This window comes from Scyliorhinus canicula, chromosome 15 (assembly GCF_902713615.1).
Source record: "Scyliorhinus canicula chromosome 15, sScyCan1.1, whole genome shotgun sequence".
NCBI lineage: Eukaryota > Metazoa > Chordata > Chondrichthyes > Carcharhiniformes > Scyliorhinidae > Scyliorhinus > Scyliorhinus canicula.
Window position 1 is genome coordinate 121,635,720 of NC_052160.1, and position 27,649 is coordinate 121,663,368.

The following is a 27,649-nucleotide window of genomic DNA, read 5'->3' on the forward strand; positions in this document are numbered from 1 at the left end:
CTTTTTAAGTGCAACAGTTTCATTACTGACAAAACTCTTATTCTTCATTCTTCATGTTCGCCCATATTACTCTAACAAAACTGGATAGAAATTCTTAAAACTATAAGAGATTACAACCAATGTGCAGGTACAGAGTTGCCAAGTTTACAATTGGGTTCACATCTTGGATTCTAAAGAGGATGTGGCAACTAGCTGAGGTGACAGGATTTGTTCTGATCCATATTATGTATGAAGGTGCAATGGTAAGGCATACTAAGGACAAATTAGATCCATTCAACCACCATGCAATCCTATTGCATCTGAGGCAAGATCTCAAATACAACGAGGAAAACATCCAAGAGAGAATAATCCCACAGATCACTGAGCGATGAAAGAACCCTTTTAAACAAGGTTACCATCTCAAGATCTGGATGTACCTGCAGGTGACCTTTATATTTTAGAGACTTGTAGATTCATCAGTTCCAGTAAGTAAACGGGAGCCTGAAGTCTTAAACTCTGTTTTTCTCTCTCCATAGATGCTGCCTGGTCTGCTGAGTATTCCCAGCATCTACAATATTTTACTTTGGCAAAAGCTTCTGCAAGTTGCGCAAAGTTCCCCCCAAGTGTTTTAAAGCTAATGAAGTAACGTAAGCTGTTTTGCATATGAGGCAGCAGTACAGCGTGGAAATCTGAATAACGAGTCCTCCCAGAACTGACTAAAAAGTGATCAGTGTCTCCTGTAGAAGGGGTCAGAGGTGTTAACGAAATGTTTCTGGATTTCCACTGGAAAATGATTTTGGGTAGATTTCAGTCCTCAGTGGACACAAACCTATAAAACAGAATTGTCTATAGGTTTGTCATGCCCCAGTTCTCATTTGTCAAAGCAAGCATATGAATGAAGATGTCACACATCTGTGGAAATAATGATTTTTGCGGCATGGGTGCATCTTTAGTCATGTGGAGGAAGGGAACTGTATGCTCTGTATTGCTGGATGTGATTTGTTTGATTGATAATGTTGCTGAAGTAAAAGTATATCCATCTCCAACTGCATGCGCACATGTGCATTCATTCTCGTTCTCTCTCTCTCTCTCTGAGGAATGCAATTTACAGAACTGAAAGAAATATACTGACCATTTTTATATCAAGTGCTTTGTTATCTATGACACCATGCAGTGTGAAAATGCTCATTATAAATAGTGATCATTCATGGTATTTGGTAGCTCAGCAGTGCTATAAAATAGATTTTCACAATAAATTAATGTAATGCATGCTCCTGTACTGCATAGTTCAAACTAAATTCAGCACTCGTAAGATTAATTTTCTAGTCACTGCGTGTTTGAGGAATTAGCTGTGTACTGCTCAGCACTACTTTCTAAGGACACAGCCATGCTTACTCAAATCAAGATTACTTAAGAGTTGTATTACTTTATTATAACAACATGTGTAACTCTGCTTTAATCAATTACATCAGTGGAATTTTGCTTGTCCTATTTTTAAAATCCTGTAAATCCAAAACGGATTTACCTTTTGTGTACAGTAACACAAGTGAACTGCATGTGGACCTTTAAATTACTTATAGTATCCCTTTTTGAGCTCTTCGCAGCCAAAGGTCATTTAATTTCATGCTGAGTGTCAAAGCCTTAATTCTGTAGACTACGCTTCCCCAGCCTTGCTCTTTGCAAAAGTGTCACCACAATTTTACTGATTTCACAGCCCGAACTAATCTGTCACAGACACAGAGTTACCAGCCTGGAATTCTTGGATGTGCATTGCATTCATGACGGCTGGTCTGATCCTTTTTAACTCTTCCAGATTGATTTGTAGGGTCTTACAGCTCAGCTTGTCCCTCTTGCCCAGTAATTTTCAAAGCTTTCCTCCGCAGTTACCTTCAGTTGGCCTGGGGCAACTGGGCAATCTTCACACTGAGCTCTGTTCCTGGGCATCCACCAAATACAGTAGAAATAATTGAAGTGACTAGTTGACTTGCTGTCTGGTCACATAGTTGATTATTTGATTCATAAGAAAGGAAATCCAGCAAATTGAAATTAATTCTGCATGGGTCTCCATTCATTTGAGATTTGTGGTGAAGAGGCTTTGTGTTTGGTTCCCATTGGTGCTGCACAATTTTTAGTGTGTCATTATGCTTCATCTCACACATCTGGGTTCGGTATAGCTTGTAAATTATTGCACATGCAAGAGGCCTGCTGCAATTGTTCTGCCACGTTATATATAGGCATATTGTAACTCGGGAAGGAGAGTTTATTGTTTTTTCAATAAAACTCTCATCCTGCCACACCGTTTTATTATTTTTTGCTCTTTTGTCTGCTCTGCAATGCTGATTTTTATGTATTTCCTCCTCTGCCTATGCCTCCTTCCCTCGCTTTCGTATCCCTTGACAGTGTTTACACATTCGAATCAAGTTTCACAGGTACCAGGTGACCTCCTGAAAGAGCTAACTGGGCCATTGACCATCTGTGTATGTCTAAATAACAGTATTCCACCTTAGTAGAATAGTTTTATTGTTCCCAATTTCAATGCTGTGGTTCATAAGATTCCAGATATGTACAGAGGTGACAGCACTGTAATCAAGAATAGGGGTTGGACTGTTCAGAAATGGGGCTGTGTCCCCACATCGGCGTTAAAAAGTCATGGGGTATTCTCCTACCTGCAGGGGGCTGGCAGGGCCCCGGTGCGCTTCACGCAGCTCTGGTTGTGGATACAGGCCCCCGCACTTCCGGTCGGGAGTCCATGCATGTGCAGGGCAGCGGCCGCGCCAAACGCAATGGCGGACTGAGCCGGCAGACTGACATCGAAAATGTAGGGCCGCCGCGAGATGGCACGCCCGTGGATCCAAGCCACCCGATCGCTGCCTCGGCCGCCCTTGAGGTCTCTTTCCCCCCCCCCCCCCCCCCCCCCCCCCCCCCCCCCCAACCGGTGCTCGATCAATCAGGAAGAGAGGGTAATGTGTGTATTAGGTGCAGAGTTCAGCCTGTTCCCTTGTGCTGTCTTCACCTTTGTGTTGGGTAAGCTGGGTCTATGTGGACTGCGTTTGATACAGTGTAGAGAGAGACAGGCTTCCAACACTTGAAGAGATGCAACACGATTTTATTGAACAACTAACTATAATCCATGCTTAACTGTGGGTTGACACTCTGCTGACTTGACTGGAGACGTGAGGCTAGCCTGACCAGACTATCTTACTACCACATGGTGTTTGTACTAGCTGCTGCTCACAAACTCTGACTGTCTCAGAGGCTGGATCCTGAGAGAGTGGGAAAACTGGTGCCCTTTGGCTTTATAGTGGTCGTGTCCTGTCTGGTGATTGGCTGCTGTGTTCTGTGTGCTCACTGGTCATCCTGTGTGTCAATCACTGCCTGTCTGCACTCCATCATATACCTGGGTGTATATTATGACACACCTTTTTTATGAGGATGGAAAAATGCACCTTGCACAAGTAGGTCATTGTGAAGCGGTATAGGACCAAAATGCTTGTTTTCTCAGCACTGGATACTCCTTGGAGGCACTATTCCAGAATGCTGACCGCTTCATAGATTGTGGCGTGGGCCGCATGGACTCGTGGTATGGTTTTAATGTGCTGTCACAGGTGAGGTGCAAAAGTTTCGTCTTTTTCATTTGGAGTCGGCTGAAGTTAATTGACTCTGGGATCACAAACCCTAAGGATTTTTCACCCACTTCCTCTTTCAAAATCTGAACCTTCTCCTCTGGAAAGTAGCGGTAAAAACCGTTGATCAGTGCAACCAGATCTGACTGAATGAGGTTTGCCAGTCTATTGACAGTTTCCTTACTAACATGATTTTCTTCGATGCGTTGTAGCAGTGTGGGGAATATGTAGTAGTTTTGGCGTTGTACTTGCACGTGCCAAACTTTTAATGACTTTTGGAAAGCATTTATTTCTTCAGTGTCAAATGCAATTATCCTTTGCAATTTGAGGCTCAGCTCATTTAGAATTGATAAGATGTCCGCAAGACATAGTTTGCATCCAAGTTTCATCGCCAAACAAATCGACCAGAGGGGCGATTTCTCAAGGAGGAAAGCGTGGATTTCATACCTCAGTTTGTACACTCTGACAAGCACCTGACCCCTTGACAGTCAATGTACCTCCGTGTGGAACAATAAATGTGTGTGCTAGGCCGTAATATCGGAACACACAGCCTCAAAAAGCCTGGTCTGAATGTGCTGATTTAATGAAATTCAAAACTTTTACAATTCCTTTCAACACCATTTCAAGATCAGATGGAATTGTTTTTGATGCCAATGCCTCACAGTGAATAAAACATTGGATGGAATTCCTTTCGATGCCAATGCCTCTACAATGATTCCGAACAATATCCTGACCAGCTGCCTCCTTAATCTTTATTTTAGCTCCGCTGTTTTTCCCAGTTATGTTGGTTGCCCCATTTGAACCCAGTCAAGCCCGCACTTTCCAACCATGGAGCTAATCAATGCAAAAATCTGTGTCAGTCATGATGGTTGGTCGGGCAACACAGCAAATCCTCAACAAATCCATTGTGCCAAACATACCTAACAAACTAGCAAGTTTGCACAATCTGAAATGTTTGTACTTTCATCCAGTTGTATTGAGAACTCCTGTGCTGACTCTTAATGAGAAATAAGCTGGGCTTCTTAATTCTCAGTAATATCACAAATTTGGCGAGCCACTAGGACCATACTAGCCATGTCTAATGCTGCAGGGAGAATTAATCTCTTTGCTACAGTATGGGGCATGTTTTTATTTTTAGCTACACGGGAAGCCACCATGTAAGAGGCTAATTTTGCTTTGTCATTGTGTTGCATTTTTGCTCAGGACTTCAGCTTTAAGTCCTCGCTGCATTCTTTGAAAAAATAAATCAAGAAGTTTGTCCTCTAACTCGCCATGCTTAGTCTTCAAATGCCTTTTTGAAGTTTTGAGGGTTTTAAAATTTCATTTGCCAGTACTTCCCTGCATATAACACACATGGGCTTTGCATCCAGATTTGCATTGGATAATTAACAAAGCCAGACCACAAGGAATCATCTTTATACTGCATTGTTTCCAATTTCAGTTTCACCAGAGACCCTGCAACTCTGTATTCAGCGCTCACAAGCACTGCTTTGTCCTGCCGTTGACTCTCCTGTGCAGCTCCATCAAGTAGATTCAGTTTTGAAATCCTGGCCTGTCTGTCTCTGGCATTTCCTTCTGTCAAAACGATCAATCTTCAGTTCTTCACAGTCTCAATGCCATGCTTTCTGGCAGCAAGAAAGGAGGAATCTCCTCTGCAATTATGTGCCAAAAGCACTTATGTACAATGTGCATAATGACAGTGCAGAGGCCAGGCGCTTGACCTGCTTTCAGGTGGGAAGACCGCATCATTTGCATTTAAAAGCCGGTTGCGGCCGGCATTCTTAAAAGCCGGTCATGGCCATAGAGCACTTCGCCCGCAATTAGAAATGCCATGATCGATCGCTCCGCAACCCACAGTTTCAAAAACCCTGCTCGAGGGTCATAATTCGACCAGTCTTCCAGAGAAGGGTTATCATAGATCATAGGTGAAATGCAGGCTCAAGGAAAGCCCAAACTCTTCTCTCCACCATGGACATTTGCAGAAACTGCAATGGCTGCTGTACAGCTGACTGGAAATGGGTAGCCAGTTAACTTATCTATTAGCGGCCATTTTATGGCCCTCTCAACATCCTATCGCTGTTGGAACAGCCCTCTGCTGTGTGAGGAGACCACACACATAGGTGGCTTCCTTGGGGCGAGCTGGGATTTTTTTCCTGAGGGCTTCATGCCCCATAGAGACTCCTCCCCCAGCAACTGTAGTTCACACACCTTCAATCGATGGCTTGCCTACCTGGCCACAGCACATTTTAAAACGTTACTTACCTGGCCTTGATCTTTTTTATCTGGCGGTCAATCGGCCAAAAATAGATAGCGACGTGAGCAAGGTGAATCAACTGGCAAAATGGTAATACTAATCTCGTTTTCAATTTATTCTCCGAGATTAACATCGCAAAACAACTTGAGATTTTTATGGTTGTTGTGTGGGTCCTTCTTGTTCAATCTCCGTGTAGTTACCAGGAACTATTGTCAGTCTAAACTGGTGATGAGCAGCAATCTCAAGACCTCTGTTTTGAAAGAAGGCTTTCATGTCAACAGTGCCAGCTTTGCGATCTCCCCTGCTTTACTGGCAAACAATGCCCCCTGCAGAGCAGATGTGACAGATAATTTATGCCGTACATTGAGGCATTAAGCAAACCACTTTTTGCCCCAATCAGGATTGTCTGTAAGCAATTAATATAAACAAGAGGTAAACTGTCCTGTCAAGCTAATGCCTATAAACTCCAGGCAGCTGAAAAATCTCCTCCAGAAAGCAGTCAATGGAAACTAGTTTAAATTTGTCATTAATCTCTAATGCATCCCAATGGAGAAATATTTTTAATTTCGGTCAACAGGCTAGCGAGCTGAAAGGGCAAAAACAGAACTGGGAAACAGCAACCATGCTTTTCCATTGTGTTTTTAAAAAAAATCCCAAATACTGTCTCGTCGTTACTTAAATAAAAAGGATACCACACTAGAAATATTAAAATAAGGCCGAACAGATCCTTGTTTCCACCACAGCCAGGTGTCTTTGAAGAGCTTCCTTTGTCCTCCTCTTGTTTCGGATCCTTCCTCGAGCTGGGTGAGGAAGATTTGCTTTGGCAGTTCCGATTCTGCAGAGTTGGTTTCAGATGATCATGGTCTCGATACTAGTGCTGTTGACTCCTTTGAGGGCACGAATGTTAGCACGCCTGTCTTCCCAGCTGTTTCAGAGCTAAAGTACATTTGGATTTTGCAATGCATTTTAAGCTGAGTTGTTTACGAGTTTCCCTGATGTTATATTCATCCTTAGAAGCCCCAGTGATTACTTCAAATGCTTTAACAAGTTTATTGCCTCAGTTGATATATGCAAGCCTCCTGTGAGTTCATGTGATCTGTCTGTCTGACTGGTATTGCAGCGAATCAATCACCAATCCTCAAGAGTGTACTGCCAGAGGACGTAGTTCCAGTGGGTAGAACTGTAGCTTCACAGCTCCAGGGTCCCAGGTTCGATTCCTAGCTTGGGTCACTGTCTGTGTGGAGTCTGCACGTTCTCCCCGTGTTTGCGTGGGTTTCCTCTGGGTGCTCCGGTTTCCTCCCACAAGTCCCGAAAGAAGTGCAGTTAGATGAATTGGGTATTCTGAATTCTCCAGTGTACCCGAGCAGGCGCCAGAATGTGGTGACTAGGAGCTTTTCACAGTGACTTCATTGCAGTGTTAATGTAAGCCTACTTGTGACACTAATACTTGTGACAATAATAAAGATTATTATTATTTCAGAGATGTGTGCCAGAATACTGCGCTTCAGCAGCTGCTACTTTTGCATGTTGACTTTGTCAATTAACAAGTCACAAAACCCTTCCCCCTCCCCTTAAAACAATGGTCCCATTGTTAAGTGAGAAAATATATTTATTGCAAGAAATTTGTAGGCAGTTTTAGGTCATTGTTCAGTTGATGAATTTAAACTTTAAGTTAAATGTTAACTGGTTTCAAAGTTTTGTACTTATAAAATTATTTTTGTTAATAAATATTTTACATTTCAATTTGAGCTTCAACGAATGCCTTGCTGAAACATCAGAACACAATTAATTGAGATAATTAATTATGAATGAACAAGATAATTGAAGTAAACAAGGCAGAAACATATTTAATATGGTGGCAGATTTGTTAGCACTGCTACATCACAACACCAGGGACCTGTGTTCAATTCGGACCTTGGGTGACTGTGTGGTGTTTGTACATTCTCCCTGTGCCTGTAGATTTCTCAAACTATGGAATCCAACCTTAGAATTTCTACAGTGCAGAAGGAGGCCATTCAGCCCATCAGGTCTGCACTGACCCTCTGAAAAAGTCACTTAGGGGCAAATTAGCTTGGCCAATCCACCTACTCTTCATTTCCTTGGACTGTGGGATGAAACCAGAACACCCAGTGGAAACCCATGCAGCCACTGGGAGAAAGTGCAAACTTCACACATTCAGTCACCCAATGCTGGAATTGAACCCGGGTCTCTGGTGCTGTAAGACAGCAGTGCTAAGCACTGTGCCATCATTTCCTCTGGGTGCTTCAGTTTCCTTCCATAGTCCAAAGATGTGCAGGTTAGGTGGATTAGCGTTGCTAAATTGCCCCTTAGTGTCCAAAAAGTGGGGGAATGGGGATAGAGTGGCGGCATCAGCCTAGGTAGGGTACTCTTTTGGAGTTGGCTGGGGTTACCAGGATAGGATGGAGGTGTGGGCTTAAATAGGGTACTCATTTCAAGGGCTGGTGCAGATCCGATGGGCCGAATGACCACCTTCTGTGCGAGTCTATGATTCTGAGTGTCAGTGCCGACTTGATGGGCTGAATGGCTTTCTTCTGCACTGCAGTGATTCTATAAACTCCAATCAGATGTTACAAGGACAGTGACGGCAAGCAAGACGTTACGCGCCATTTTCCGAGTGAACAATGTTTATATGAAAAGGCTTTTTGTGTTTTCCTGTGGATCATCTGCTGGTTTATTTTATCAGCAAGTAAGCCGTTTGATAAGCATCATCACTGCTTCTAGCTGTCCTTTCTTTAATGGCATCGTAGTATTGCCCTACTGGTTGCTGGTTTTAATATTGTACTCCCAAAATGGTAAATCGCATTGTAAACGGCCATTGGTTATAATGACTGTAACTCTAACTCAATCTCTGGGCTCTTCTATCACTTGTTCTTGGAGCAACATACTCTCAGTTTGAAGTCATAACAGCTTCGATCTACACCCATAAAATCCATCATTTTTATGTATAATTGACATGGCCACTCAAAGCGTTTGAGCCCTCGAGTATATCTGAGGGAACTGTTTCCTGTTCTGCGCTGTTGCAGAATATTCTCGCTAGCACATTCCATACTTCAGATTGTAATGTGTGGAGTGGGTTACCCATCTGTGGCCTGGTGAGACGTTCCTTGTAGTCGTATATTCCGGTTTACTCTTTTTCCTTCTCTCCTCTTTGTTCTTCCACCTGCCTCAGAATGTTTATGTTACTGAAGGTTTTCTAATTACTGTGCGTCTTTCCTGAAACAGGAATGTGGGACAGGTGGGCTGCAGCCGAGTGCATACTCTGCATTTGCTGTTAGCACTTGTGTATCAATTACCCTGAAATGCCTGTTGTTGGCTAATTTCACATTTGGGCTCTCTTGGAAGGAGGGGGGGGGGGGAGCGGGAAATATCGGAAGGAATTGCTTCAACATAAAAGTCATTTGTACAGTAGAACTCCAGCCTAGAGGGTATGTGGGGGTAGCAGCGCTGTGAGAATAGAGATGCAGCTATTGCCCCATTCCTGCCACTGCCGCTTTCTTGAGCCTTCTGTGAGAAGGGTCAAGGCCAGACGGCATGTTGGAGTCTAATTCTGTTAGGCTAACCGGTGTTCTTATACTTTGAATCTCAATGCAAACTGAGTCACTGATGTAATGAGTTTGCCATGCGAGTTCTGCCCAGTGGTATAAAGAGTGTGCATGTACAACAGCACATCTACCTGGAAGATAAAACCTCCAGCACAAGTTGGTAAAAAGCCATTGGATTCTTGCCCATCACAATCTGTGAGCTGCCCATGAGCATTGGCTCAATGCTCACTGATCAGATGTAAATGAAGCTCGGGCATCACGCCAAAAACATTGGGTGGTTGGCATAATTGCACCGAACGATGTCTGCCTGGTGTTCCAAACCGACCCCTCTGTGTAACTAGCGAATAGAGAAATTTACCTGTATAATCAGAAACGGCTGTTTCACTTCAAGTTGGCATTGTGTTGTGTGGTTTCCTCGAACAGTCTTTTGAGTATTCGCTGCAAGGATGTGCCGTGATGTGCTGCCCTAGTTAGCAGCATGAGGTTTTGGTGCTTGATAGCCTGTAGCGTGAGAAGGTTTCTGTAACGTGTAAGGGAATAATTGTACCTTGTATGACAGTTAATGATCTTCGACATGGCACTCTGGAGAATAATCAGACAGAATTACTTCAACATCCAGCTTCCTGGGGTTAGCATTACCAGAAACTAAACTGGATCAGCCATCTAAATACTGAGGTTACAAGAACAAGTTAGGTGCTAGAAGTTAGGGCGGCACAGTGGTTAGCACTGCTGGCTCACAGCCGCAGTTAGTTGGGTTCAGTTCTAGCATTGGGTGATTATCTGTGTGGAGTTTGCACACTCTCCTTGTGTCTGCGTTGGTTTCCTCCCACAGTCCAAAAATGTGCAGGTTAGGTGGATTGTCCATGATAAATTGCCTCTTGGTGTCCAAAATATTTGGTAAGGTTATTGGGATAGGGTGGGGGTGTGGCTCTTTCAGAGGGTTGGTGCAGACTCGCGGGCCGAATAGCCTCCTTCCGCACTGTAGCGATTCTATAATTCTGCAACGAGTAACTCCCCTCCTGACTGTCCACCATCTATAAGGCACAAGTCAGCAATGTGTCATAGATATATCATAGAATATGGAATGCTCTCCCTTGCCTGGATGAACGCAACACTCAAAAACATGGCACCATCTAAGACAAAGAGACCCGCTTCATTAGATCACCATCCTTCACTCCCTTCACTACACAATGGCAGCAGTGTTTACAATCTACAAGATGCACAGCAGCAACTTCTTCTCCGGAGCTCACCGATCAGTGGGCGGGCCTGTGCCATGGGGGCACTCTTTCCCTTCCGCCTTCACCATGGTCTTCACGATGGCAGAAGTGACCCACTCCCCTGCGCATGCGCGGGGATGACGTCAGCAGCCGTTGACGCACCGGCGCATGCGCGGGCTTCCACCAGCCAGCGAAGTCCCTTCGGCCCGGCTGGCGTGCGCCAAAGGCCGTTCCCGCCAGCCGGCGGAGTGCCAACCACTCCGGCACGGGCCTAGCCCCTCAATGTTAGAGCTTGGCCCCTAAAGGTGTGGAGACGTCCGCACTTTGGGGCGGCCCGACGCCTGAGTGGTTCACGCCACTCCATCACGCCAGGACCCCCCACCCCGCCGGGTAGGGGAGAATCGCGGCCGTGGCCTCTGCCATCTAGACGGTCAAAGCCAGCAGATGTATGCAAACAGCACCAGCTGCAAGCTCCCCTCCAAGCCACGCGCATCCCGACTTGGAACCATATTGGTGTTCCTTCACTGTCACTGGTCAAAGTCCTGGAACTCACTCCCTATCAGCACTGTGGTTGTTATCTACATCGCTCGGATTGCAACAGTTCAAGAAGGTGCCTCGTCGCCATCTTAAGAGCAATTGGGAAGGCGCAACAAATGCTGGCCGAGCTAGTGACTCTCATCCCGGGGAAGAATGAATAAAATGTTAATGTTGCTTCAGCTAACCGTCTCGTTGTTTTGTGAGCATTATGACCAATGTACTCGCTCAACTGGCTGCACAATGGGCCATGGAGATGCAAGATGTTTATCCAGGATGGATTTATTTTTTTGTTTTGCAAGCATCACAACTTAATTTAACTGAGTCGAAAAACTGCTTCTAAGCTTTGTCTACTAGTTTGAAATGTTACTGTCTATAGGTCAATGAACTTTGGAATGGGCAAATAAAATAATTGAACCACTGAAAAATGGCAATAACGCACCTCGCAGGTTACCTGACTTCAAAAGCCTGGCTTAAACGAAAAGGGTTCCCCTGACAATGCGGAATTTTGTTACTTAGTTTTAATTTTGACTGGGGGTGTGAGCTCATGGATTGGAAATTCATATCTGTAAACTATAACATACAGTGTGAAGATCCGTGAGAAATCGTTTAACCAAAACTGTTTGACGAATGCATTCTGAGAGGAACATTCAAATTTCTTATTGACCAACTATGCGATTTACTGCGCACCTGTCTCCATAATCCCCTCCAGCCCCACATTCTAGGGCAGCACGGTAGCATTGTGGACAGCACAATCGCTTCACCGCTCCAGGGTCCCAGGTTCGATTCCGGCTTGGGTCACTGTCTGTACCGAGTCTGCACATCCTCCCCGTGTGTGCGTGGGTTTCCTCCGGGTGCTCCGGTTTCCTCCCACAGTCCAAAGATGTGCAGGTTAGGTGGATTGGCCATGATAAATTACCCTTAGTGTCCAAAATTGCCCTTAGTGATGGGTGGGGTTACTGGGTTATGGGGATAGGGTGGAGGTGTTAACCTTGGGTAGGGTGCTCTTTCCAGGAGCCGGTGCAGACTCGATGGGCCGAATGGCCTCCTTCTGCACTGTAAATTCTATGTCTATAAAGAGCTGAGCAGAAAGCACTCATCCTTGAAATGATCTATTAGTTTGGGGTAGCATGGTGGTTAGCATAAATGCTTCACAGCTCCAGGGTCCCAGGTTCGATTCCCGGCTGGGTCACTGTCTGTGTGGAGTCTGCACGTCCTCCCCGTGTGTGCGTGGGTTTCCTCCGGGTGCTCCGGTTTCCTCCCACAGTCCAAAGATGTGCGGGTTAGATGGATTGGCCACGCTAAATTGCCCGTAGTGTCCTAAAAAGTAAAGTTAAGGGGGGGGGGGGGGGGTTGTTGGGTTACGGGTATAGGGTGGATACGTGGGTTTGAGTAGGGTGATCATTGCTTGGCACAACATCGAGGGCCGAAGGGCCTGTTCTGTGCTGTAATGTTCTATGTTCTATCCCTTCAACATACCTGCATTCATTTAATTCTGGCCTCCTGAGCAACCCTGATTTTAATTGCTCTACTGTTGGTGGCCGTGCCTTCAGCTGCCTCAGTCCAAAGTTCTGGAATTCCCTCCCGAAACCCCTCTTGACTGCCATAAATTGCTCCTTAAAACCGACAACGTGACCAAACGTCTGAATGTCGCTTTATGTCTAATTTTACTTCATAACGGTCTGGTGAAGTCTTGGACATGTCCACAAGACTCCCTACAGTGCAGAAGGAGGCCATTCGGCCCATCGAGTCTGCACCAACCCGCCAAAGTCAAAGGTGTTATAAAAATGCAAGGTGCTATTGTTTCTACTGTTGTATTATTCATCTTGTAGGTGAATCTTATTAATTTTAGCTTGAACAATTTGGTATTCCCTGCTCTTCAGAGAAGTCTTGCATTTTCCACTGGCTCTCTGTATCATAATGTACCATACGGGAACCATTCTTAAGCATGTACATGAGTTTTAAAGTTTTGCTTTGCAGGGGTTTGGTCTGTTGTGGAGATTACGTTTTACCATGATTGCAAATGAGCTGAATGCCTGAAATATACCAGGGAGATATTTTGTCATAGCTTTCACAAATCCTGACATTTTTGTCCATTTTTAGCAGGGTGGACATTTTTCTTGTTTGGCAATCCTGTTGAATTTTCACTTTGTTTAATGTGAATCGGGTTTAAAAAAAAACCTGCTTGAGAAAAAAAATACAAAATTTTTAAGGATTTTCTTCGAAGTGATCGGATTCCCGCTGTCTCCTACAAGATTTTGGAATAGGAGCTCTTGCCAGAATCCTTTGCTAAGGCTTTTAAACAATAATGTGTATTCGCTTTTGAAGACTGTAGCATATGTGAGGGATTACAGAGCTTATGCTGTGTGTGTCTAGTTACAGGCATTGCTCAATGAATCATAGTGATGTACTGGGGTTGTGGTATTGCATCACATTGCAGAATGCACTTACTCAGTGTTTGAGAGTGCATTCCTGAGGCTTTAACCAGCAACGGAATTGCAAATGTTTGATATCCAAAATCAATAAGTGTTAAAATATTACAGGTTCAGTGGCTGTGGCAGCAACAAAATATTAAGAAAAGTATTTTATTTCCAGGAAAGTAATGCATAGCCACATAACCAGCTAGGACTAGCAATTCTGCTCCTAAGTGGCTGAAACAAATGTCTTCAATTTTGTGAAATTTGTAATTAATCTTTTGCCCAGAGAAGTAATTGTAGCAGCGATGATACTAAGTCGGCGATTGGGATGCAGAGTGGAAAAAGGAAGAAGTCAAACAACTATTGAGTAACGTCTTTAGTACTAGCACACAAGTGATTGACGGTATCGTTTGCAGTCCTGCACATTTGAGCCTTGATATTGGCACAAGTTGTCTCTCCCAGTCTCCGCTACGTTAAGGCAGTTTAGTGCAGCTGAATTTTACCCGTCTCGAATGTCACTTGCGCATTACACGGAAATAATTTTCGAACAGCTGTTTTGAACAGGGCTACCTAGTTTTAAAATGAAAAGTCTTATTGATTTTGTGAGTTACTCCCCTAAATATAAAAGTGGAGCTTTTTAAATGCATTTTTAACGATTCCCCATGTTTAATAGAGCTACTGACCTCTTGTTTTTTTTCTTTCTGGACTCCAAATTTTCCCACCAGTTTGCTTCCCTTCGACGTCAGTGGTGCATGCTCACGCATGCTTCATAGCAGGTATTCATCCTTCTTCTGTAAGCTTGGATAGTGAGTCATCTGTTTCACCCAGGGGAACGGCACTGCAGCTAATTCTAACTGGGACATAGGAAAACTTGTCGGACATTCTGTCTCTTGAGCCTGTTAAATGTAATTCAATGAAATCATGGCTGCTATATGACTTGACTCCATGTACCCGTCTTTGCCAAAAACGGGAGTGATGGTGACGAAATGATAATGTCACCGGTAGTCCAGAGGCCCAGGCTAATGCTCTGGGGACATAGGTTCAATCCCACCATGGCAGCTCGTGGAATATTACGTCAATTAATACAATCTGGAATTGAAAACTAGCCTCAGTAATGGTGACCGTGCAATTACCATTGATTGTTGTAAGTACCCATCTGGTTCAATGGCATATTGGTTTTGTCACTGGACTAGTAAACCAGTGACCCAGAGAAATGCTCTGGGGATCCAGGTTCAAATCCTGGTGAAATCTGAATTGAAAACAAATTCACTGCAGAAGGTGAAATTTGAATTCAGTAAAAATCTGGAATTATAAGTATTGTTGAAACCATTGTCAATTGTCGTAAAAACCCATCTGGTTCACTAATGTCCTTTAGGGAATGAAATCTGCCATCCTTATCTGTTCTGGATGAACTGTGACTCCAGACCCACAGTTATGGGTTGACTCTTAACTGCCCTCTGGCCTACCTAGATATTTAGCTCAAGGGAAATTAGGAATGAGCAAAGAATTCTGGCCTTGGCAGGTATGCTTATCCCATGGAAGAATAAAGAGTAAAAAATCTCATGTTATCAATATCAGTTTTAAAAATAGCAATTGATCGAGCACCTTTTGTGGAAGAGAGTTCCAAACCTCTACCATCTTTGCATGTGGTAATGTTTCCTAACTTCATTCCACTCACATGATGAAGGAGCTGCGCCGTCCGAAAGCTAGTGATTCCAAACAAACCTGTTGGACTTTAACCTGGTGTTGTAAGACTTCTTACTCATTCCAGAAAGGCAGGGGTCGGTGAACATCTTGGCCAGCGGGCCACATCTGGGTATGGGAAAGGGGTCATAAATTCTTCAGAAATGTACAATTGTGATTCGGATAAATTTTGGTTTGGATAGACAAAAACCTTTTTTTATTATGAGAATTTTGTCATAACGATTCCATTTATTTGCACGTTGTTGTTCTTCTTTAATGTGAACAATACAGTTGGCCACCTCCCTTTACAATTGTGCCAAATTCCGGCATTGTTTTGCTTGTGGCATGAACTCATGGTTTGTGTTTATTGGTCCACCTTGCGATCTTCCCCCTGTGAAGAGCCTTGGGCCAGATTAGAAACGCCCCGAAACAAATGTGACCCATGGACCACAGTTTGCCTGTGCCTGATTCAGGTGATGTTGTCTTATCCTCAGTCCGTGAAAGTAGTTTATCTGTACCTACCTCATCAGCTCCTTTTTAATACCTTGTAACCTTGGATCAATTCACACCTTTGCCTTCCAAAGTCAAAGGGATGCACCCCTAATTTGTGTCCGCATGTAGATGTAGTGATATCATGGTTGTGTTGTAATTCACCGACTGAACTCTAGGAGTCCCATTAGTGTATAAGTGAATGTTAGAGCCAGGTGACCACTCAGACTGGCTGGAGGAAGCTGAAGGGAGAAGTTGCTTGTGTTTAATCTTGCTGTTATTCATCTGTCGTTTTGTACATAGTTTACCCACAATTAATGTTAATAAATTGTTTATAGCTTTAGCTACAGTTGTTCTTGTAATGTAAATCAGACCATCTAACATAAACAGATAAGTAATGGCAATTCCATGTTAATAGTTAAATTTGCAAATTGTCATAACATTGTGATGGAGTTTTGATTATGTAATGTAATCTTGTATAAATCGATTTTATCTTGCATAAGTAGGACCATTTTTAATGCAGTGCCCAAGGTTGGTGTAAGTCAATTCCCCTTTGAATGCCTTGATTGAATCTGTTTCCACCTCAGACTCCAACTCAGACTGGACTTCCTGCTTCTCGTAATCGCATAGTGACATTTGCTGGGAAGTGTGGAGTTTGGGTGAAATAGGAATCGGACTGCATTTTAATGACTGTTGCTTCCATGCTGCATGTATGCAAACCGCTCTAGTAATGACTTGCACCCACGTAACATGTGCAACATAGCAAAGCATCCCAGGGTATTTTACAGGTACGTACTCTGACAACAGTCTTACTGAGACAAAGAAGGCATTATGACAGATGACCAAATGCTTGGTCAAAAATTTAGGAATTAAAGCAGGGGCGGGAAGGGTGGGTGATATGTTCCTGGAAGGGAGCTTCGCGAGTTTGAGGAGCTTGGAGGAGAAATTTGGGGTGGTAAGGGGAAATGATTTTAGATACCTACAGTTGCGGGACTTTGTTCGTAGACAGGTCCCATCTTTCCCGCGCCTCCCGCCAATGGGGATCCTAGACAGAATAGTCTCTGGGAGGGATGAAGGGGAGGGTAGAGTCTTGGGTATTTATAAGGTGCTCATGAGGGAGGAAGGGTCCCAGACAGAGGAACTGAAACTTAAATGGGAGGAGGAGCTAGGCGGGGAAATGGAGGATGGGCTGTGGGCAGAGGCCCTGAGTAGGGTAAACTCGACCGCGACATGTGCTAGGCTCGGGCTGATCCAATTTAAGGTCGTTCACCGGGCCCATATGACGGTGGCTCGGATGAGCAAATTTTTCGGGATAGAGGACAAATGCGCTAGGTGTGCGGGAGGACCAGCGAACCATGTTCACATGTTTTGGGCATGCCCTGAGCTGAGGGGGTACTGGGAGGGATTTGCGGGGGTCATGTCCCAGGTGCTAAAAACAAGGGTGGTGATGAGCCCAGGGGTGGCAATTTTTGGGGTTTCGGAAGACCCGGGCGTCCAGGGGGAGAAAGAGGCCGATGTGCTGGCCTTTGCTTCCCTGATAGCCCGGCGACGAATACTATTGGCGTGGAGGGACTCAAAGCCCCCGAAGACGGAGTGGTGGCTAGCGGACATGTCGAGTTTCCTGGGGATGGAAAAAATCAAGTTCGCCTTGAGGGGTTCTGTGCAGGGGTTCACCCGGAGGTGGCAACCATTTATTGACTTCTTTGCGGGAGAGTGAGCGTCAGCAGGGGGGGGGGGGGGGGGGGGGGGGTTAGAGTAGAGTAGGAGGGAAAATATGGCGGGTAGTACCGATGGGAGGGGAGCGGGCTTGTGCAATATGTTACGGTGGAAGTATTGAAAGAACGTGGATGTTTGCACATTTTTGCCTTTTTTGCTTCCTTTCTGATGATGTCTGTAACTGTTTATAAAGCCAAAAACTACCTCAATAAAATTGTTTATTAAAAAAAAAAAAAATTTAGGAATTAAGCAGCAGCTTAAATAAACATATGGAAGCAAAGGGCTTTGGGGAGGGGAATTTCGGAGCTTGGGGTTGAGGTGATGGAATGCACAAGTGCCATCAGTGCAGTGAAAGAAGTGGGGGTTGGACAAGAAGTCGAGCAGTCTCTTAGGGTTACAGGGCCAAATGAGGTCGCCCAGATTGTGATGGGCAAAACCTTGAAAGGATTTGGATAGTAGGACTAGAATTACATCATTGTGGCCTCCAGGATTAGGAGCCAGGTGGGGAGCATTGTGCATTCCCGACTGCCATTTAAAATGTGCATTCAGCGAGAATAAACCTCTCCACGAAAGGAGGCAAGAGAATTAGAAGGGCGGGCTGTGGTTGCAAATTAGTTGTGTTGTGCATTGTAAGTTTGATGTAATTCAGTAGTTTCTGGCTTGTTGGAGATGTGTCACAGGTGCTGAGTCCATTCTCTTTGTCGGTGATGCTAAACCTAACCCCGAGGGAATTAATCAATGAAGCAGCATTTTACATCAAATTTACAACATTTTCAGCAGGAGATTTAAGATTTTAATGTATTATGGCGAAAATGGATGGCTAATTTTGAATTAGGTACTCGTGTGCTTTGAGCTCAGATTTCTGACTAACACTTTTTTAGAATTTGGTTAATCTGCTATTTAAGAATTGTTCTATTTAACATTTTATAAGCTGACTAGTAGAAACATGGGGGTTCGGGTAACAACGTATTAACAAAAGGAAATTAAATTTCAGCCTTTTATTTCATCATCAGACTCTCCAGTTTGTGTATGGAATTGAATGATTATATATAAAGTTTGATAGTCATTGTGAATCCGTGCTAAGGGAAACTGCTACTTTCCTAGTAATACAAGACACATTTGAATGCATGTAGGGTCCAGAGACCAAGGATTTACCCCCCATTCAAACCAATCTGTTTCCTCTCTGAAAACTGTCTGAGAATGAAAAATATATGCTTAGTCAGATATTTGGGATGTATTAAAATAGCAGAAACCTGTTATGATATCTGTAGAGATCAGCAACTTTTAAAAGAGCAATTGAACTTCCAGTTATTAGCTGAATGGTGGCACGTCAAAATGTAATGTTTTACAAAACTATGGCCAGAATTTAAGAGGAGGAACAATCGCCGTCTGATTGCCATTCCACTCCATTTTAACTTTTCAAGATCTGGTGTTGCACATTTCTCCTCCCGCTCTTCTGGCTAGGACTTGGTGCGAAATGTGCAGCATGCCTGGTTCATAAGGCCTCCCGTGGAGGGCAGCAGCTGTTGAGAAAAGTGAAGCCACATCTTTTTAAAAAGAATTTACAATGCTGAAGGAGGCCATTCGGCCCGTCACATATGCACAGGCCCTTAGAAAGAGAACCCTATGCCTCCACCCTATCCCAGTAACCCCACTTATCCTTTTTTATAGCTGTCGTTGCCATAAACCAGGTGAGTTTAAGGCTTCCTCTGTTTTAAAAGCACTTTGAGAAGTGTATAATTGTGAATCCATGCTAAGAGAAACTGCTACTTTCTGAGCAATACAACACCATATCTGAACGCATGTAGGGTCCAGAGACCAGGAATTTACCCCCATCCCAACCAATCTGTTCCCAATCTGAAAACTGTCTGAGAATGAAAAATATATGCTTGGGATGGGAGGTGGTGATGATGGTGGTAGGGGGAGGAGGGGTAGGACAGGTCAGGGAGTTGGCAGAGGTCAGGATGGTGGTCGAGGTTAATAGTGAATCCAATAATCTGATCTCAATGACTTCCACTGCTGCCCTCTTCAGGGCAATGGGAACACACTAGTCCTGGGTCCAAGTAGAAATATTAATCAGTGACCTCTAATTACCATTGCTTTTTAACGTCAATCAAGGTGCAGTTTCAGCCCAACTATTTGCAACTCGATATCAATGATATTTTTCTGGTTTAGGAGACTTTGGGTCATCTTATTGTGGACTTAGAAACAACTGCCATTGGCCCCAGGTGTAAGCATTTGGCACCTCTCTTTCAATAACACAATGTAACTCTTTTGCTTTAATTTAAGGGTTCTTTCCTGTAAATTCCCTTTCTTCCCCTTTTATGTTGGCTGCTATCATTTTGATCCATGGTTGCTTAAGGGGCATATAATAGGTCAAGCAGGGAAATTAGCAACTTGAAAGTTACAACATGGTACGCTGCTAGCTTTGGACAACAAAACCCAGACTTTGTGGCAGCCGAGAAATGGATTGGGACTCGCGTTGACTGATGGTCAATGAATTGGTCTAAAGGCTGTATTCTGCTGGAAACAACCATCTGAAACAAACATTCCTTTCTTTATCCCTTTCTACTTATTATATTTGCACCCCTCTTCTCCAGTGTGTATTTGTGTGTGTTCCATATTTAATTATAGTTACTGTTATTAATAAACTTAATTGTGTTTAAATTTAAAAACCGGGTGACTAGTTATTGGGCAGCTAAGGGTGAAAAACTTTGGGTGCTTTTCTAAGAAAAATATTTATAACTTTCAGTTGTGTTGCAACAGGGGGCTGGAATTAACGCTCACAAGCCCAGGGGGTCGTAACAACAACACCGGAGCCACCCGAATGTATTGTCAGACTCCAACATGACTTTTTTCGTTCAACCTACATTTAATGATACAGCTCCAAACTGTTATCTATAAACCTCACACTTATAACAATACTTTTCGGAGTGCTGGAAGATGCCTTGTCTTCCAGTTAAGTCTTGCACAGTATTAGACTCATTGTGAGTGGCTGCCTTAAACTCTAGGAGTAGGTTCTTAACTCAATTAGATCTCCCCTCATTCTTGTAAACTCCAGCAAGTATAGGCCTAAACTGTTCAATCTCGCTTCATAACAAAAAGTCCTTCATCCCTGGAATGAATCGGATGAACCTTCTCTGAACAACCTCAAATACATTTCCGCCTGTTAAAATGACCTACGGGGATGGGCCTTTGGGCCAATTAGCTTCCCCTTGAGCCTCGGTGAATACATACTTCCCCGCATCAGCGGAGTAAATGTGTAGTCCACAATGATGCTAGAGGTTTGTAAAGTTTGTAATGAACTAACTGGTAGAAGGTGTGTTCAATCCTGAAAAGAAAATAGGTAATGTTGCAAACTCTGAATCTGCAATGGAGCTTGAGGCCCAGAAAGACCCCTTGAGAAGAGGGGGAAATGTGTTTGTGTGGATGAACTCGCATTCCTGCGGTAACAATTGGGCAGCTGGCTGCCAAGCTTGAGGGCTGGTTGGCTGCCTGATCCCTCTGGTGGGAGGCTTTGTCAATGTGAGCCATGGAAATGCCAGAAATTTGCACATCCCAATTTAACATCTAACTGCAGCTCACTGGATCCTGACCAACCTAATATCTCCCAACCTGGAGGCAAACCTTGTAACTGCATGTAGTCTGCATGTTTGAACATCCTGATCCAACCTTTAGTGAAATTGGATTGCTAAATTATGCAGATTTTTTAAAAATGCAGTTTTAAAAAAAAATCCAGCCTTTTGATTTGATGAGACACAGGATTTGCAGCATAGAAACAGGACATTTGGCCCAACTGCTCTATGCTACTATGCTAATTTGAGAAGATAATTTATCTTCTTTCTCATATCATATGGTCACTGTAATTGAACTTAATTAATCAAAAAATCCAGCAAAATGGGTGCTTCTGTGCCTTATTTTATTTCAGATTATATTCTGTGGAAGACCACACTCTCTTCTGCAGTGACTCAAATGAATTTCTTGGCTCGACAGTTAAAATATGTATTCGCTGAGAAATGGAATCTCTCAAGTCATATTTTCAGGTAGCCGTGTTTTCAATGCCTTGCAAGTACTGTGTTGACTGTGCAGAATGAGCTACAGCTCTGTGTATTGAACCATTTCAACAGTATTTTGCTTACAAAATGATTGGCACAACCCTAACGCTATATGTGCAGTGCATATGCACCTTAGTTATTTTGCACAATGTTCTGGAGAGAGCATGAGTTAACCTTTTGTCTATTATCATACAGTGGTGCAGTTTGAAGAGAAAGTAACTTAACTTTTAATGGGAAATATTTTAATTAATCTCCTGCATTGTTTGGCATCCTTGCTCTAAACCAACTGCTACTATTTACCTCATGGTTAAGTATTGTACGGTGATGTTGTGACGTGCCTCTATCAATGGTAAAACATGTTGCCTTGATATTAAAGCAGGTAGAAAATGCAGTTTTCTGTTCCATGGTTGTTAATGGTCAGTGCTATTAATTGGAGGGCAAGCTTGTTGTTAATCTGCTTTGATAGACGATTTTGAAATGTGCTGTTCATCTGGAAAGATATTTATTGCTCCAGTAAGCAGACAAACCCCAACTTTAAATAAACTTCTTAATTGTTCTCAATTAACTTGGTTCCTTAACACTTTTCCTGGAGCAGATTTTGATTTTATGGTACATGAGCCATTGAAGAATTTTTTAACAGGTCTTGTGTTCTTCACCTCTTCTTCTCCGGTTGGGATATTACCAGTGCAGTTTCTTATTTCTGTTGCTTGATCCCATTACTTTGGGCTTTCTGATCCAGCTGCTGAAGTTGTTAGTCAAGTCATTGGCAGTCATTACGGAAGGCTTTTATACAACCCTAGCGTTTTTCATGTTTTACCTCGACATTTTGAAAGTGCCTATTGAGGCATTCCAGTAAGAAATGTCTTTCTGGTTGTAAGGGAAAAAAGCACTGGTGGCTCGTAAAAGGGTAGTGCAATCCATCATTGTGTGACTGTATATCATTGTGAAATACTTGTGGAGAACACTACGCTAATAGCATTCAGTGAGTTGGACCATACGTCTAAACATTACAGGCTTGACCACTAAGCGATTTCTATGACTTTTTCTATCAATCTTCTGGAATTTCTGCTGTAGTTCAAGTTCTTTTTTTTAAAAAACAAATATGCTGTTGTAATTTTATAAAGCTGTAGCATAGATTGTGCATAATCACTGGCTAAATTGTGTTTTCCTCATTTAACATTCATGTTTAGTTTAGACCTCCCGAATAAAATGCACCCCAGGTTGACTATTATCTTCTTCAATGCCAAATAAAGGTGACAAACAAATACATAGTTTAAAGGGCATGTGAACTTGCAACTAAGCCAAAAAGGTACTTAAAGAGGGTTCTTTACACAGTTGTAATTTAAATGCTGTGGCTTATATTACTGGTACTTTGAGTCTACAGGACAATTTTGCATTAATGATTTATTATATACAAGGACCCGATGTTCTTATTTGTACCACATGTTGATTAAAACAAAATAGTTTTCACCTCCTTGTTGTTCTTTCATAGAATCATAGAATCCCTACAGTGCAGAATGAAGCTCTTTGACCCATCGAGTCTGCACTAACCATTCGAATAAGTGCTCTATCCATCCCCACTTCCCTACCCTTTCCCCGTAATCCCAGTAGCTAACTTGGACACTAAGGGGCATTTGAGCATGATCAATCCACCTAACCACATCTTTGGACTGTGGGAGGAAACCAGAGCACCCATAGGACATGCATGCTGACTAGGGGAGAACATGCAAACTCCACATAGACAGTCACCCAAGGTTGGAATTGAACCCAGGTCCCTGGTGCTGTGAGGCAGCAGTGCTTACCACTGTGCCGCCATGCCACCCTGGAGGTAGTGAATTGAGAAGATGTCTTGGGCTCGCAGATAGTAACACAGTGCATTATTTATGGTAAGTGGACAATGTTGAGTGTTTGGTTGTTGAACCCTAACTGAGTTCAACTTTGACCTCCTTCAGCAAGCACAAATATAGGTCCCCTTAAAGGTCACTAATTAATTTGCAGAAATTCTGGATATTTTTTGTCCCCAGGTCAAATGTAATTTTTCATTTGGCGCACTTTGGCTTGGCTGTTTTGTACATAAATTCTCTTTTTAGTAAGATTTTCATTTATTAAAAAAACACTTGTTTACAACTGCAAATCTTGAAAATATTAATTTGGCTGGTGGAAAAGGACAAAGGAAAACAGTTAAAATTACAATTGGGCACAAGTTGTGTCAATCCTTTGGAGAGCGTGTTTATTAAATAGTTGTTTTTATTTAGCAAAGCACAACAAATAAATCATTGGCATTCCGTTTCTGGTGTGGTATAAAGTAACATAAAATCCGACTAACCTAGTTCTGAGAACAGACAGGTATTTTAAAATCTCCAAGGTCTTCTCTACATGTGATAAAGTGGTGATCAAGCAGCTGTCAAGACTGTTTCTTCCTTTAACTAGTTTATCATCTGAAGAAAAGACCTCTTGAGGTTTTGGAAGCTTGTACGATTTTCATTACAGAAATGATCATGTTGAAGGGTTGAGGTTTTCAAAAGGCAAAACACGTCTCTCCTTCTGACGTGTTTTTATTCTTTGACGTGTAAGTGTGCAGAATGGTTTTATTCTGTCTGCCAATCGTAGATCATTGCTCTTCATTAATGGTGTGGAGGCCATATGCCATTCACCATTGCTTTTAGAAGTTTTCCCAAGTATTTCCTGTCTGTTGGAATGTCCTTTGAAGGTTTGTAAGGTTTCCAGTAAAGTTCGTGATCTCCGAAATGTTGTTGAGGAAGTTATCCCTAAAAAACCTTTTAGACCACACCTTTGGGTGCTGTGCACCACATCGAAGGAAGGATACATTGACCTTGTAGAAAATGCAGCTTCGATTCACTAGAATGATACCTAGACTCGAGGGTTAAGCTATGAAAATTGGTTAAATAAATTAGGGTCGTATTCCAGGAATTTAATGTATAAATGGTGATGTAATCAAATTTGCAAGCTATAAAGTGGCATTGATAGGGTAGCAGGAGAGAAACTGGAGGGAACATGGATTTGGCTCTAAGTTTTATCCTTTGAGAAGTGTCATTAGGAAACACCTTTTAAGTGTTAGCTTCTGAAAGTTACTATTTGTGCTCCGTGTTCATCTTTTAAGTCTGAGATTTTATTTGGTTAACCCGCTATTAAGGGATTTGGGACAAAGAGGGGTGTCTGGAGTTTTTCTTGTCCCCATATTTCTGTCATTGGTGCCATTTTAATGAATGGTCACAAGTGCATCAACTTACCTAAATTAATTTGAAGCCTGGTGTTCAGTTAAAATATGATTAGATTGTTTATTAGATTATTTACACAAGAAAATGTCATTGTACTGATTTGAATATATTGATAATCAACTGGTAACAGAATGTTTTCTTTTGCAAGGGAATCTCCTCATTAACTTGACCTTCATTCAGATTGATAAATCTCACCAGAAAGCATTGTGGACAGAAAACCCTGTTAAAATTGTGAAAAAGAGAGCTTTCAGTCTGCAGCCAGTTTTATTATCGAAAGGAACTCTGATGCAATGGGTCATTTTTCACCGATTGACACATTCTCTCACACACACGACACACACCCACACACACTCCCCCCTCCACTTCCCTCTTCTTTATCATAGAATTTACAGTGCAGAAGGAGGCCATTCAGCCCATTGAGTCTGCACCGGCTCTTGGAAAGAGCACCCTACCCAAGGTCAACACCTCCACCCTATCCCCATAACCCAGTAACCCCACCCAACACTAAGGGCAATTTTGGACATGAAGGGCAATTTATCATGGCCAAACCACCTAACCCGCACGTCTTTGGACTGTGGAAGGAAATCGGAGCACCCGGAGGAAACCCACGGGGAGGATTCTTTAGGTTGCTCCTCAACATTTATATATTTAGCCAAATATTTGTGCACTTGTTCTAATTGTTATATGTCAGAACGGCAGTTGAAGGATAGAACTGTAACCAGTCTTTACACGCGTTCAATAAACATTTATTTAGAGTAGCACAGTGCATTCATATACCTCCTTACCCAACAACCACAGTTTCAGTCTCTTATCTATACGTGCACAAGTGAGTCCCCAGTAAATGCCCATCTGCATACAATTTAAACACAATGGGCACGATTCAACTAAAAGGGAACAAGGTCTAATTATAAGCACGTTTAGCCATGTCTTTCCCAGCATTCGCATTGCCAAGAAACATGGCTATAAAGTGCCACCGTTAGGTAAGGGGTCGAAGCAGGGAGCTCACGGCTGAGGCCACACATGGCCCCATTTTGTGCACCTGAGGAGCCCTGCTCACCAGATCACCTCAATGTAGCAAGTGTGGTCCTCAGCCTCTCCACACACATCCCCAATACCTGCGCAGGGCACCTCCAGCCCAATTGCCAGCTTACAAAAAATGCCAGCTTGGTGCATTGGCTGTGCCAGGCTGGCACCCAGGTGGCAGGATGGCACCAGCAGTGTCAGGATACCACCCTGCCCAAACGGCTTGCACCTGGGGGCCTCTGATGCCTGGGTGCCATTCTGTCTGTTCCCAGTTTGTGGAGGCCAGTACCTGAATATTGCTCAGGCCTCCCAAGGCGAGGGTGATTGATCCCACGCCTCGGGTAACTCGGGAATCTGCACCTTAAGTAAAGTGAGATCATCTGTCTTGCATTAATATGCAGATTTAATAAAAATCTGCCCACAATGGGCAGGATTTACATCGCAATGTCTCAGGCGATCGCATTAGATCCCTTGAGGCGTTGCAAACCGGATAGATCCCGATTTCTATCTCCATGTGCCTCCCTGTTCAATTCTGTCCGATTAATGCTCCAGAGAAGCGCCTTGGGAAGTTATTGTTTCTAGATTGAAAGTGGTATATACAATGCAAGTAGCTGTTGTGATTCAAGATTTGAAATGGTTGTTTCTGACTTCTAGGTTTGTGGAATTTTCTGCATGTTAAAAACATGTGAAATAACCTAACTGTCTTAGTTACTGGAGCCTTCATTCATTAATATTAGAATATAAGTGTGCCTTTACCACAGCACAACAGACAATTTCCATTTTGTCTGAAAGTGGTAGTATGAAAGCAACTCTCCGTTGGTACCTTATTTGGAAAAGTGTGATTAATGTTTAAATTTTTCAAAAAAATCTTGAATACTGATAAATGCTGGCTGCCCTAAGCCTGAATGTATGAGAGAGTTGAATTAACAGCAGCAGCGGCAAGCTGTGGTGCTTCAGTTCAAGCTGTGAATGTTAATTCGGCTCTCTAATCCTATGGGGTTCAGTGGTTCTCCTATGTCATCAGGATCCTCAGCTGAACAAAGGTATTTTTAGAACTGAACAGAAGGACTTGTTGCTTTTGCTATTGGTTTAAAAGTACTTCTGGCTAGTTTTGATTTCATATTTTCGCAAGTCTGTGTTCTTGTACCTCCTTTTGTTTATTTTTTAACACTTGACTGGATCAAAACCCTTGAGTACTACCTGCTGGCAGCAGGCTGTTCAGTCGAGAGCTGCAGAGAATGAAGATGAAAAAGTAGTTAGTGCTCCAGGATATTAGGACTTATTCTCCAGTGCCTCTGCATTGAGACCCATCTTTAATCATGATTTCTGGTTTCTATTACTTGGTCTTTTTGTTGATCAATCGCTGAAGGATGCTTCAGAGTGGACCATTCTGCGACTTGAGTGATCTTCAATTGGATGATGTGATCGTCCCTTTTGACTATTCCCATTGGCTGTGTTTTCTTGCAGGGAAGGGGTTCAATGGTTTACATTGCACTGGACCTTTTATAGTTAATATTGAGCAATGGTTGGACAAGGAATTCAAAAGTTCACAGTGAGATATTTTTGAGAATGGATGTAATGGATAATTGTTTTTCACTTTCGCAGCCTTGGCAGGTAGAGAGATTCCAGTTATTTCCCCACTGGGGTGGTAGTAATTAATAGAAGTTACAGTGCACAAACCGGTCATTCCACTCGTGTATTTTTTATGCTGGTGTTTTTTGCTTTGCTGGAGATTTCTCCCACCTATTTCTATCTAACCTAGCAGCATATCCTTCTATTCCTTACTTATCTGGTTTCGCTTAAAGGTGTTTCTTCAGTTCACTCGACTATTCCATGTGCTAGTGTGTTTTGTTGTCT

At 43.0% G+C, this 27,649-nt stretch overlaps 1 protein-coding gene and 1 pseudogene across 3 annotated transcripts in view; one reads left to right on the forward strand and one right to left on the reverse strand.

Annotated features, from left to right (window-relative positions):
* The window catches only part of LOC119978730 (plexin-A2-like), a 512,723-nt gene that overhangs the window by 31,808 nt on the left and 453,266 nt on the right, over positions 1–27,649 (forward strand). The gene's annotated exons all lie outside the window — the stretch shown is intronic.
* Positions 3,440–22,304, reverse strand: LOC119978175 (annotated as a pseudogene).